General features: G+C 35.9%; 1 protein-coding gene and 1 non-coding gene across 5 annotated transcripts in view; both read right to left on the bottom strand.

Annotated features, from left to right (window-relative positions):
• Nucleotides 1-13,703, bottom strand: part of LOC120412372 (inositol 1,4,5-trisphosphate receptor) — a 72,418-nt gene that overhangs the window by 52,505 nt on the left and 6,210 nt on the right. The window lies entirely within an intron of this gene.
• Nucleotides 5,976-6,048, bottom strand: Trnat-ugu (transfer RNA threonine (anticodon UGU)). Its single transcript has one exon. It is a non-coding gene; the product is annotated as a tRNA-Thr (tRNA).

Raw genomic sequence — 13,703 nt, 5'->3', positions numbered from 1 at the left:
AAAAATTTTTACAGTCAAGTAACGGAAAATGGGATAATTTTTAAAACTTTTTTAGTGTTTTTTTCGATGAAAAATACGTTTTTTTGGAATTCTGAGTACGCCATCAAATCGGGCGTCTAATTTTACATAAAAGTCCCTTTGACACCAAATTTCTATCTCATCACCGTTTCAGGCTGCAAATTATTGAAAAACACCTCTTTTTTCGCATGTTCAAAAATGGAAGGGGTCGTACCGCCCCTCCGTCACGAGATATCAAAAAACGGACCTCGGATTCGTGATCAGGGACAAAAGTTACCCCTTAGGACAAAGTTTCACGCAAATTGAAGAGGGGTCGGGGCAACTGCTGTGTGAGTTGGCGGAGAATTACCCATAAATAAAATGATAGGATTCTAAGTTATTTTTTAAAAATTATTCAACCGGTAATAATTTTCTCATAATGTATATGTCCCAAGCCTCGGAAGGTGATTATCATTGCAAATCAATAAACCTAAAAAATCTTCTTGGAAAGGCAGCTTATTTAAAAAAAATTAAACCTGGGTTTTTTTCAATTTTTTTTTTCATATATTTTGAAGGAGGCGCACGATCATTCATAAAGCTTAATTTTAAGTGAAGATTCAAGAATCGCGCGCATCCTTTTAAATATATAGAAAATGTTAAAATTAAAATAAAACAAAAATCCACATGTAAAATATTTTCTAGGTCACGGATATTTGAAAAGAACCTCTTAAGCGTCCTTTCTAAGGAGATTTTTTTTAATATTTTCAATAATAATCTCCTTCAGCTATGGCGTGTTGTCCATGTACATTAGGGTGGGTCATTTTTTTCGAAAGTGCTCGGATCCGGCTGAAATAAAGACCATATTGTAGAGGGGACCCATAGGGGCTCTCATACCAAATTTGAGCTCATTTGATTGAAAACTGGCTTGTCGCTCGGGGGTTAAAGTTTACATGGAAATTACTATGGGAAATGCGTGATTTTGCTTCAAACGCTCCTACAGGCTAAGCGACAAACTTTAACCCACACTTACACTAGGTAGCCGTGTCGGGGGTGGTCCAAGGAACATTTTTCTCTAAGGGTTCATGGTCATCCGTTCAACCCTGAGCTTGCGCAAAGCCGAAACATCCGGCGACGCCGCAATCCTTCTAAATCCCGGGTTTAACGGTCAACGCATGCTACGAAACTTTGATTGAAGCATCAAATGAATGAATGAGAAACACGACGCCAAACGTCAACACACTTGCTCACCAACATTTACGAACCGCGCATTGCAGCTTGATCATTGGCTAGTGGCCACGGTGTTGTTGACCGATAACAGTTCGCATCATTGCGTGCATCGACTTCCGGTAGATAGCGGGGTGAAGTGGTTACGTTCCGGAACAATTCGGACTGAGGCTAACGGTACGGGAAGTTTTTGTTGCGGCGAATGTCTGTGCAAGATCAGAAGTGGATAATGGCGATTGGACAAGATCCACCAATGGGGGGATGAGGAACCTACTGTACAGCGTTTTGGTGACGTCGGAATGCACTCCGACGTGCCTTGTTCAACCCGGCGGCGGACAGTTGACCTCCTTTGCGAACCACACGTCGATGTACTTCCGGCAGAATGGTTGCGAGTATTGGGGACAATTGTGCCGTGTGCCGCCACCCAGAAGGGCAAGCGAGAGCAGATGCTCGAGGAAGATGCTTAGAAGTTGATCCGCTCGATAGACAATTAAATAAATAGCTTCTAAAGAAGGTGCTCAAGAAAAAAACTGCTTATGAATTTATTTCAACCACAAAATAATAAATACATTCGTAACATCTATTTCGTATGTGACGCGATAAAATTGAACGGCCATACAATGACTTCCATCACCGGTTCACGATCTTCGTCCCGGATGTGATTCTTGTCGATACACATCCCGCACGGATATTTTGGTGGCCATCGTGTACATCACGGTACATGTTAGTTCTGGCTTCATCCGGTTTGCGTCCCTGAAACGCCCTTTGACTGAGCATTGATGGACCAGATTATCTTTCCTGCCTTGCCGGTGATCATTTCTGTGTTGGATTGGCCGCCTTCCTCCCCCTTCTGTGGCAACAGCTCCCCAACTTTTGTCGGTTTTGCAGGCGTTTACAGGATGCTGGAGATTTTGCTGCAACTCATTTGCATGTTGGTCAGCGTTGTTGATTTTCTGCGTTCTCACGACACAACTGTCTAAAATTTATAGTGACGGTTATTGAAAGGTTTTCAAGTTCTAGACTCAATTGATTGAACTTACCGATTTGAGACCTTCTTTTTCGAACCTTGCAGCTGCTGCTCTTTCTCCCCCAACTTGAAACTTTTTTCGGTTGACGCTGCTACTGGCATCCGCGGGTACGCACTGAAATTCTGCCGCTATGGTGTGGCCAGCTCGTCATGTCACTTTCTTTTGCAGCGTGCTTCCGGAAACCAACTTGCGCTGTATTTGCCGACGGGCCAGCGAAATCGACGGCGAACCGTTGTTTAAATTTTAGCAAGTTGACGTTTGGCGTCGTGTTTCTCATTCATTCATTTGATGCTTCAATCAAAGTTTCGTAGCATGCGTTGACCGTTAAAACCGGGATTTAGAAGGATTGCGGCGTCGCCGGATGTTTCGGCTTTGCGCAAGCTCAGGGTTGAACGGATGACCATGAACCCTTAGAGAAAAATGTTCCTTGGACCACCCCCGACACGGCTACCTAGTGTAAGTGTGGGTTAAAGTTTGTCGCTTAGCCTGTAGGAGCGTTTGAAGCAAAATCGCGCATTTCCCATAGTAATTTCCATGTAAACTTTAACCCCCGAGCGACGAGCCAGTTTTCAACCAAATGAGCTTAAATTTGGTATGAGAGCCTCTATGGATCCCCTCTACAATATGGTCTTTATTTCAGCCGGATCCGAGAACTTTCGAAAAAATGACCCACCCTAATGTACATATTAAATAAAAGCCAAGGTGACTTTGATTGCCACTGTGCTTCTTATTAATGGCTGGCTGGCTGACTAAAAGTGAGCAAATTAAACTCATATGTTATTTAAATCGATCATGAAGGCTAGATTTCTTTTTATGATCATTTAAAAAAAATACGAATGAAATATTAAAATTTATTTGCTTTAAATAAATTAAGTGTAAATTTGAGGTTGTGTAAATAGATCCAAATTAACTAACAAAATTGTTCTTCTAAAATTGCCTTCAAATCTGAAAATATTTATTGATTACTGTTTTAATATACAAATTGTAACCTAGATTTTTTTCAGTTTTGTGATTCGAAATTATTTTCCTTGAGAAAAACTTGACATTTAGTGAGTGTTTAAATAATCCTATATTTATCAATATTTTCAAAATAATAGTTAACTAACTTTTGAAATATTTAAAAATATGTGGAGTCGGAGTCAGTTGGAGCTGAAAGCCGGAGCCGGAGTCGGAGTCGGAGTCGGAGTCGGCTAAATTCAGAAAGCCGGAGTCGGAGTCGCTTGAAATATGACCCGACTCCGCAGCCCTGCTTTATATTATTTGATTTTGATGAAACTTTGTCCATTTATTCACAATGGATTTCTGATCGATTTTGTGTCTTAAGCAACTTTTCGGAAAAAATAGATACACGAAACAACAAATTTCCAATTTTTTGCCTTCCTCACTAAGGTACACATTTAGATTTTTTACCGAATTTGGTAGTTGAAAAATCGGTAAAGTTTAGATCGGTAAACCATCTGTCAAAATTCGTTACCGAATTTTGGTAATTTTTTTACAGAATTTAGTTATTTTCGGTTTACCGAACTGTTCAGCTGTTGAAAATTCGGTAAAATTTACCGAATTCGGTAGAAAAATCTAAGTGTGTAAGGATTTAAAACCTAAATTTTTAACAAAAAAAAACGCAAATCACGGCATTACCTTAGATTTGCGTTTTTTGTAGGCCCGATCCTAAAGACTATCCTACAAACTAGAGAAGAATCAGTTGGAATCCTAACTTTTCTAGCATAGACATCCATGGACGCTATATTCCCCGCCTCTTTTGCCTAGACCATCCATAGCCCTATTGTGAAAAATGTTGCCCCCGGGAGGATACTTCCAGCTGACTGATGTGTCAGTGTCAGACATCAACGGTCACCCCTGGTTGGACGAGCTAATAAGAGCAAAAGGAAGAGAAATGTACTAGTTGATTGTTGGCTTGCCCTTGTCGGAGAGTCAGGAGCCATCATCTTCATCATCGCCACCATCATCATCATCATCGTGTGGCCACAGGATGTCTGCAAATCAGATTTCCTTGATGGGCAGTGTCCTGTTGCTTAGTCATTCTTCGGGATGTGATTTGAAACGCAGCGGCAGTGCTGCCAGATTATGCAAACGAAATTAGTTTTACATTTCGTTTTGTTGTGAAGAACTAAAACGTTGAATATACATATTGATCGTGTTTCTATTCTCAGACTCTTATGATCCAAAATTTATCTTAGAATTATCAGAATCGCCGAACTCTTTGGTTATGATACGATCCGATAAAAACATAATGAAATTACACCAACTTCTTCCAAGTTAGACTCTGGCATCCCTGACTTAAAACCATAAGAATAAACTTTCTCAACGACAAAAAAAAGTTTCAAGAGTTCAAGCATTTAGTCAATTGTCATTAGCTTCCTGACGGGAACAGACACGTGCTGGGTTGCCAACCAACCAATCGTCAACATCCAAACTAACTCCCACAGCTTCAGCTCCATAATGGACCAACCCCCTACAATGAGCAGATTTTTGGGGCCAACCGGGACGGGAGATCCCCCGTCGAGATAAGTCTATTTGATCAAATTTGCTTCATTACGATGTCGTGAAAATATTATGCTACTGTGGGTTGAAGTTTTTTTTATGGAGAGGGAGACTACGGTTGTTATGATCCTGGCCCTGGCTCGGCACTGTCTGATGTAGACCGACCTGATAAGGAACAATATTTTGGGCAAACAAAGTGCCAGCCTGAAAGGGGGGGACTCGAGTGGCATAAAATTAAACTGAAAACAGCTCAATTTGGAAGGGTTATTTGGACTGTAAACAGTTTCAAAGGGAAGAAAGTATAAAAAATGTTAAAAAGAAAATTAGGAAAACATATCAATGTATACATTATTTTTAAAAGTATTTAGAGTGCATGTTCTAAAGAACAATTTTAAATTAACATTTAAAAAAATACTATTTTTACAATTTTTAAAAATACAAATAAAATGTTGTGCAAATAAAAAATCGTAGCGATTGTAAAAAGATTAAAAAAAAAGGTTAAATTCTTAAGAGACTCATAAAATTCATACAGACCTTTCTTATAAGAATTACTTACGAGTGTCATAAAATTAATAGAGATTCACTCAATTTTAAGTAATTTTGCATGATTCAACCAGCTAAACAATCATTTTTTGTGAAATTTCAATGTAAAAAAAAATTAACCTAAGTAACACATAGCTCAAATTTTCACCCCTCCGGATGAAGGAGAAGCAGAACGAACGAAAGCTCGTGGGAGTCCCATCAGCTGACTGGTTCAATATTTCAGCACCGCAATTTCCATTAATATCCCCTCTGACACGGCGAGAGCCAGTGATTTCTTGTTTTCCCTGCTGTCATTTTCCAACACGCCTCGTCGAGATGAGGAAAGTTTTGCACGGGGCACACAGCTTTACAACTTTTAATGAATGTTTGATGGGCGAGCTTTGAGAGTTTCTCCGTTTTGTGGAAAGTTTTGGCTGGCTGGGAGGTACGGAAAGGACAAACCACCCAACTTGACGCTGCTGAAAGTGTTGAATGATACATTTTGGGTAGCTTTTCGGGCAAAAAGTTTTTCTTTGATCGCTTCAGCTTGACAAATAGCTACCTTACGTTGGATCCAATTTCCACAAAAGACACATTTCAGAAGTGCTAGTCAAATTATCTTTTTTGTTTGCATTTTGCTAATGAGTCAAACAAAGCCCCTATTGTGTTATCAAAATCTACAACTCAAAAAATATAACCCTCTGCCTCCTGTGAGAATCGAACTCACGACCGCTGGTTTACAAGACCAGCGCTCTGCCTACTGAGCTAAAGAGGCTTCGGGTGTCTGAGCACGTCGGTGAAGCCACAGAGCTCTGCCAGAGTTTCTCCAAATCCAGCCAGCCAACGAAACGAACAAAAAACTTCTTTCTCGTTTCAGCTGGTGCAACTGGTGTGCTTCTTGTGCTAGTCAACCCTCCAGCGGCTGGAATAAAGCCAATGACTGTATTTATTAAGTTTTGCTTTTTGGAGTCTCTCTCCCCCAGAGCTAATGCAATTCTATGTTCGTAACTCGCTTTATGAGTCATTTGAGCTAGGTCGAGCAGTTTTAACCCTCACTGAGCAATTATCTATAAGAGCAACTTAGTATTTTTACATTCATATATATTCATTCATGTTTCAATCTAACGAAATCTTTAGATTCAGGATCTTTTTAATTTTTGACACAATTCCTTCAATTTATAATTTAATAGTTTTATATTTTCTAATAGAAATTATTTCACATAAGAAATACCTACCTATTTCCGTGAATTAATGACCCATTGGTGCCGACCAGTACACAGTTAAAAATTATGTAAATTTGGAAGATTGAATATTAACTCTTTTATGATGTAATTTTACCTCAATTTAGACTGAAAAAGCGACATTACAACAGAAAAGTGGTAAAATTACACATTTTCAGAGGTAAAATTACACATTTTTTCTGACATACCCCTTTCCAGATGTGATATTACCATGATTTTTTTTTTCTGTGTATGTATTGGATCGCTGCCGACCATTATGTATTGGATTGGACCACTCAACGTCTTTAGTTAACCCTCTACAACCCATTCCCGCCTCTAGACGGGCTTTGATCTAAATATTCGCTAAAAATCAATTTTCAACCATTTTTTGGAAAGGTTGAAAGTTTGTGACTTTGCCAATGTTTTTAAAAATGTGTTTTTTTAGGGGTCAATTTTGGCAGTGTTTTTACTAACATTTCCTATGTTTCAAGTAAAAAAAGTATGCAGTTATGTAGTGTCCCAGACTATGCATCTACGCATTTTTTACAATTTAAATGACAATGCACAGTGGTCCAGATCGTAAAATTAAGTGGAAAATAGATTTTCCGAAAAATGGTTAAGTTTTGGAGCTTTGGTGTCTTCAGAAGAGTTGTTGCAAATGGAAAGGGGCAACTTTTGGTTTGGTTTAAAATTAGGGTGGTTCACGATTAGGGTGATTTTGGAAATCTAACTTTACAGGAATATTTTTGGGAATTTTTTTGTCTTCTAGAAAGTTGTTGGGCTTGCCAATTCAAGCAACTTTGTCGAAGACACCAAAATTTTATCTCGTAATCTACGCCTTCTATGACCAAATTTATAGAAAGCATTTGAGCAAACCTTCAAAAATCAGTTTTTTGAACGTAGAAATTCAGGGTAAAGATTTAGAGAAAATCGATTTTCTGCTATAATTTGGTCCTAAATGATAATTTTACATGGAAACCCAAAAAATTACCAAAAATCGTTTTTCGATACTTTGGCTTAATTATTAGGGTAAGATTTAGATTCAGCGGGCACAATTACATAGAAAAACATATATTTGGACAATTTTCGATTTTCATTAGGGTGGTCCCATATAATTTTCCCTTGAAAATTAGACTTTTTCAAATGAATATATCTCGAGTTTAAAGCAAAACACCTCTGAGATTTTTTCAGCGTTTGTAGTGCCAGATCTCCTCTTTCAAATGCAATCTGGTGCTTAAAATTTGGCTTGCGTTTTAAATTTGCATCTTTTTTACCTTAAAATGGCTGTAACTATTGACCCTTCAGTCCAAATTGACATGTCAACAAATAAAAATGTTCGTTTTTACGAGCTCTAAAAGTGCTCCGAATTTCACTTTTCTCTAAAACTTAACCCTGAATTGCCACGTTCAAAAAACTGGTTTTTGAAGGTTTGCTCAGATGTTTTTTTATAAATTTGATCATAGAAGGCGTAGATTACGAGATAAAATTTTGGTGTCTTGGACAAAGTTGCTTGAATTGTCAAGCCCAACAACTTTCTAGAAGACAAAAAAATCCCAAAAATATGCCTGTAAAGTTAGATTTCCAAAAGCACCCTAATCGTGAACAACCACCCTGATTTTAAACCAAACCAAAAGTTGCCCCTTTCCATTTGCAACAACTCTTCTGAAGACACCAAAGCTCCAAAACTAAACCATTTTTCGGAAAATCTATTTTTCACTTAATTTTGCGATCTGGACCACTGTGCAATGGTGTCATCCTACAGCAGAAAATCTTTAGTTTTTTTAAAGGTCCTATAAATTATTGTCTTTCATATGTTTATAGGACCTATTCAAAAAAAAAACCCTAAAAATGATAGGTCAAATACTACCTAAAACAAACATAAATTAAACGAAATAAATGCACATTAAAATACTAAAAATAAAACAAGAAAAACATAAATCAAGAGAAGTCAAGTTTTTCGTAGAACAAAAGTTCCTCAAAATGACATAGAAAAATAAAAAAATCGAAAAAATTGGGCAGCAGAGGGTTAGTAAATGGAACAAAGTGGAGCAGTTCTCTAGAATTTCGCAAAGAAAAAATCCTTATTTTTTTTTGTATTTTTTTATTTGTATGAAACTTTATCAATCTATTCCGTATGTCTCCATACAAATTTGGGGGTTTTCCATAGAAAAGTGCAAGTGAAAAGATTTGGAAATCTGTATCTCGTTAAGGTCTGATCAGTTTTGAGTCTTCAGCAAAGTTGTAGATTAAATTAGTACTGTTCAGAAAAAAGCTACACCCTAAACAAACATACCTAGTATTTTAAATAACTTTCAACATTCCAACGCCCAAGGCTCCAAAAAAGTTGGAACGGTAACTTCAACTCGCTGGTTCTCGCGCAAAACTTTAAAACCCCTTCGATATATTTTTTTAAGTTTTTTTATGTTTCAGCAGGCAAAAAGTGCCAACTTTTAGCGACTAAGGGTATGAAAGATGTTTTATTTTTGGCCAAGTTATGATTTAAAAAAAATAGTGGTTTTTGGCAAGTATCGAAAATTCACACAAAAAGTTTTTTAGATGTTAAATTGAACTATGAATCAAAAAATACTTTTCTAACATTTTGAGTTATTGCACCATTTTTGTGTTAAAGCCATTTTTAATTATTAAATGTTTGAACAAAATTGTCTTTTTTATTTAAAAATGATAATTTCCATCCATGTCTAACTTTTAAAAAGAAATGTATTCGAAAAGCTAATAAAATTCTCTACAGTTTTCTTTTGTGGTCATTGTTAAACATATCTTTGGTGGCTGAGAATGAAATTGCAAAGAATGAAATTTACCATAAATGTTTTTTTAACCCTTTCAGGCCTGAATTCTAACAATTTTTTTTCATTTAATGATGGGAAAATTATTCTGAAGATCATAAACAAATTATTACTTTTAGAATTTTTCATTTTTGGGAAATGATATTGATTTTCTCGAATTCTAGCAACGTAAAAAAATATCTAAATACATTTGGTTATGGACACAAATTTTAAAACAAATAGTTATTTTCCTTGGTGGATAAACGAATAATTGAAAGAAAATCAATTTTAATTTTTTTAACATTTAATAAGGCCGTTGAAATTTAAATGACAAAATATGATTCTAAAATTAATTTAATAGTAAAAATGCCAAGGGTTTACTGGGACCTATGCTGGAAGCTCCCTCTGGTGAATTTTTATGAATGTTTTCTTCCAACAACTTGCTACACACGAGCGACCTGTTGTATACGTCCAAGTGCCGGATACACCGTCTGGAGCCCCCGTATCACAAACAAAACGAAGAAAAACAGCGAATTCGAACTTCAAACAGCTAGAACGACGTCGACGACGTCGGTGTTGATCTTTGGTATTAGCTGTTGTTTAATCAGAAATTAATAACTGTACACCTTGACTCACGGTGGTTCTCCGAGTTGAATCTGGCAGAAAGCTGAACCTTCTGGAACAGTTGAGCGTTCCCTAAAAATATCCCCGAGAGCTGCGAGTCCCACCAGGAAGAGGAAAGAAAGGATCGCATTGTTGCAGAAATTTAATCAAGTTGCTGGAAAAAGGTGACACCCCCAGGCGAGATTTGATCGAATTACTGCTCGAAATATCAATTATTCATGAAAAAACGGTCCACCCCCACGCCTGAATTCCCTGAACTTACAAGACTTGCAGGCAGCAACATGTGTGTAACGTTCGCCCAGCCGGGCGTCGACGTCAACGACGATCTAGGTCAGCGCGACGACGTTCTTGTTTACTCTTTTGGTTGCTCTCTTGTTCGCGCATCAGCAGAAAAGATGCTGCGGCTTTTGCTGGGAGAGGGTACCTGCTGGAGTTATTTCCACAATTTTTAGTCATTGTTCAAAGTTTATTTATTTGTTCGGAAAAATGATTTTAACGAAAAATTTCTGCATCGTATTTCTTCAATAAAAAAATCCTCCTAAGGAAACAATACCTGGAAACATTTTTTTCCTGCCACTTTCCAGTTCAGAGGGTTTCCTTTTTTTTCGCATTCGCAAAAGAAGCGCAAAATTTTCCTACTTTTCTAGCAGAAAAAGAAGCAGGTACTGTCTAAATAGACAGGCCAATCAATAACATTTCCCAGCACGGTTCGGTGGAAAATCTTCACGGTTAGTTAGACAGACACTGCCAAGGTCCCGATCTCAAATCGAGTTGAGTTGTTGCCGTTGGAGACAAGAAGAGGAAGATGAAAAGGAATGGGACTTCACGATTCGACCTAGATAACATCTGGTGTGTAGGTTGAGATGGAATCAGAAGAGGTAGCTTTTTGATTGATCCTAGTCTTCTTTTGGGAGGCAGTTGTGTGGCAGGAACGGGGAAGGAATTTTCCATCAAAGCCACTTGAAAGGTTTTGAATTACGCCTAATGGCAGTTTGATTTTGACAGTGAATTTCTTATTTCAATATGTTTAGAAAAATAATTTCCATAATCTACAAGTTTGTCAAAAACAGAAAATGTAAAAAACGCGGAATTTTATTTACCAACATTTTATTTTTCACCATGTCTGAAAAATGCCGAGTTAGAAAAAGTTAAATGTAGCAAGTTTGCTTTGAACAAACCAGGAGCTTGGTATATTTCCATCTGGTTTGTAATGAACGGTAGACTTTAGCTACACAGAACAAATCGATGCAAACAGTATTTGTTTGGTTTTGTGGAATAGATTCATGAATCAACAAAAATGGTTCGTTTATTTTTAGATATGATCTTAAAGTTAGTAAAAATAGCAATGGAAACCTAAGAGATTGTAAAGCTGTTTTAATATTGGACAGGAGAATGATTGAAACAAGCGTCGATAGTTTTACTTTTGGCCTATGAAGATCCACAATAATTGGTTTCAGACCAAAAAAATCAGCACCAAATATATAAATAAATTGAAATTGTAAGATTATCTCAAAGAGTTGCATTTTCATGAGTTTCTAAATACTTTACAACATAAGTCATATTTTACAAACAAAGGAGACATAAAAAAATGTCTGGACTTTTAACAATTTAATTAATTCTTTCAAAATCTCTGATTAAAAAACATGTATTTTGAAACAATAACTGTTTAAAAATTAGAACAATTTTGTGTTAGTTGATGCATTCTTTCAAACGATGGTATAAATTAAAAAGCTATGATATTTTCAAAAAATAGTTTCAAATGATTTTTGTATCATTTCGATCATGAGTAAATAGTTAAACAAGTGTGAGTTTTTCTAACTTGAGTTAAAATTAAATCAAATATAACGTTCGAAAAAATATTGTCGTAAAATAAAAATTATTCTTATGTGAAATTTTCTTCTTTCTTCAATAAAAATAATTTCAAAATTGAAAAAAATATGCCCAATATTTGTAATTTTGCCAGTAATAGTGTTCAAGGGATGTTTATTCTAAAATTTCGAAGCTATTTTACCACCATAAGTTTTGTTTACAACATTAAAAATTTATCGAATATTTCCCGAGATAGACCGAGTTTAAAAATGAGAATTAATGGCACACAGCAAAAAAAAAGTTGAATTTTGGAATGTTGAAAATTTGTCAGGTTGAATATTACCTCTTTTTTGAGTAAAATTACATGAAAAATGTGTAAAAATGTGAACCTGATGAATATTACCAGAAAATGATAAAAATTCATCATTTTCACAATTTCCTGATGAATATTACCATCATTTTTTCTGAGCACTGAGAAAAACTTATTTTTCACAAAGTTAAATTTTTAGCTTCACAGATTTTTTTATTAATAGCATTCATAAGGGAATGGTGACAGATTTTTTGTCAACAAAAATGTGTAAAATTACACCAGAAACTGGTGAATTTTCATCAGGTTCCCATTGTCAACGTTTGAAAAAAAGTTGAATTTAGGAAGGTTGCACTGCCGTTCTACGCATAATTGTCCCTTGTTCAAAAAAGTGCAACTGAGAAAAACGCGATTGAAAATTTTCGATCGATTTCTGTGTTTCTACGCATAATTGTCCCGTGGGTTCTTTTTCGTCCAATGTGTCCCCAATCGCCCCAGTTTGATGTTTATCACTCTTATTTATGATCCTCTTGCTATACAGTATGTAAACTAGACTCAACGCGTCGTAAAACTAATGATTCCGTGAAATAAAATACTTGGCGGGACAATTATGCGTAGAAGTGTAACGATGGGACAAACAGACTTGATGTTTTTTTTGATGAGTTTCCGAATAAAGTACTAGATTTTATGGGTTTTTCGAAAAGTATACGATAAACTAAAATAGAAAATGTCAAAAGGTCAAAATCGTCAAAAAATGACATGGGACAATTATGCTTGGAACGGCAGTGCAGTACACAGAAAAAAAATGATGGTAATATTCATCAGGAAATGGTGACAGACTTTGTGTCAAAATAAAATGATAAATTTTACCCCAGAAAATGAAAAATTTTCATCAGTTTTTGATGAACACTCATCAGGTTCACATTTTTACACATACGGTATGTAATATTACTCAAAGAGGTTCTAAAGAGGTAATATTTAACCTACCAAATTTTCAACATTCCTTTTTTTCTGTGTAATATTACCCAAAAAATTTGTAAAAATGAGAACCTGATGAAAATTCACCAAAAACTGATAAAAAATCACCAGTTTCTGATGTAATATTACAAAATTCCCTGATGAATATAAACATCTTTTTTTTCGGTGTAACCTGACCAGCCCGCACAATTTTAAGGAGCAAAAAATGCTTTCTTTTCAGTTCATGTTTAAAATTGCAGTCTAATTAAAAAAATACAAAATTAATAAAACATGGAAAAACGTTGGTATATACACAAAAAAAAAAGTTGAATTTTGGAATGTTGAAAATTTGGTAGGTTGAATATTACCTCTTTTTTTTGAGTAATAATACATAAAAAATGTGTAAAAATGTGAACCTGGTGAATATTCATCAAAAACTGATGAAAGTTCATCATTTTCTGGGGTAAAATTAATAATTTTTTTGACACAAAATCTGTCACCATTTCCTGATGAATATTACCATCATTTTTTTTTCTGTGAACATGAAAACAAATAAAACAGAAAGTTCAATATATTATAGTACCATCATCAGGCCAGACATTGAATCTTGGGGGTGAGATAAGGTCATACAAATTGCTACATTTGTCCAATCTCAACCTCCAGACTCAATGCCACCCCTAATGATTGTATGCCAAAGATATTAAAGTAAACCTACATAAAAAAATCAACA

The sequence above is a fragment of the Culex pipiens genome, chromosome 3, assembly GCF_016801865.2.
Source record: "Culex pipiens pallens isolate TS chromosome 3, TS_CPP_V2, whole genome shotgun sequence".
NCBI classification, from domain to species: Eukaryota; Metazoa; Arthropoda; class Insecta; order Diptera; family Culicidae; genus Culex; species Culex pipiens.
This window is presented reverse-complemented; position numbering and strand designations above follow the sequence as displayed.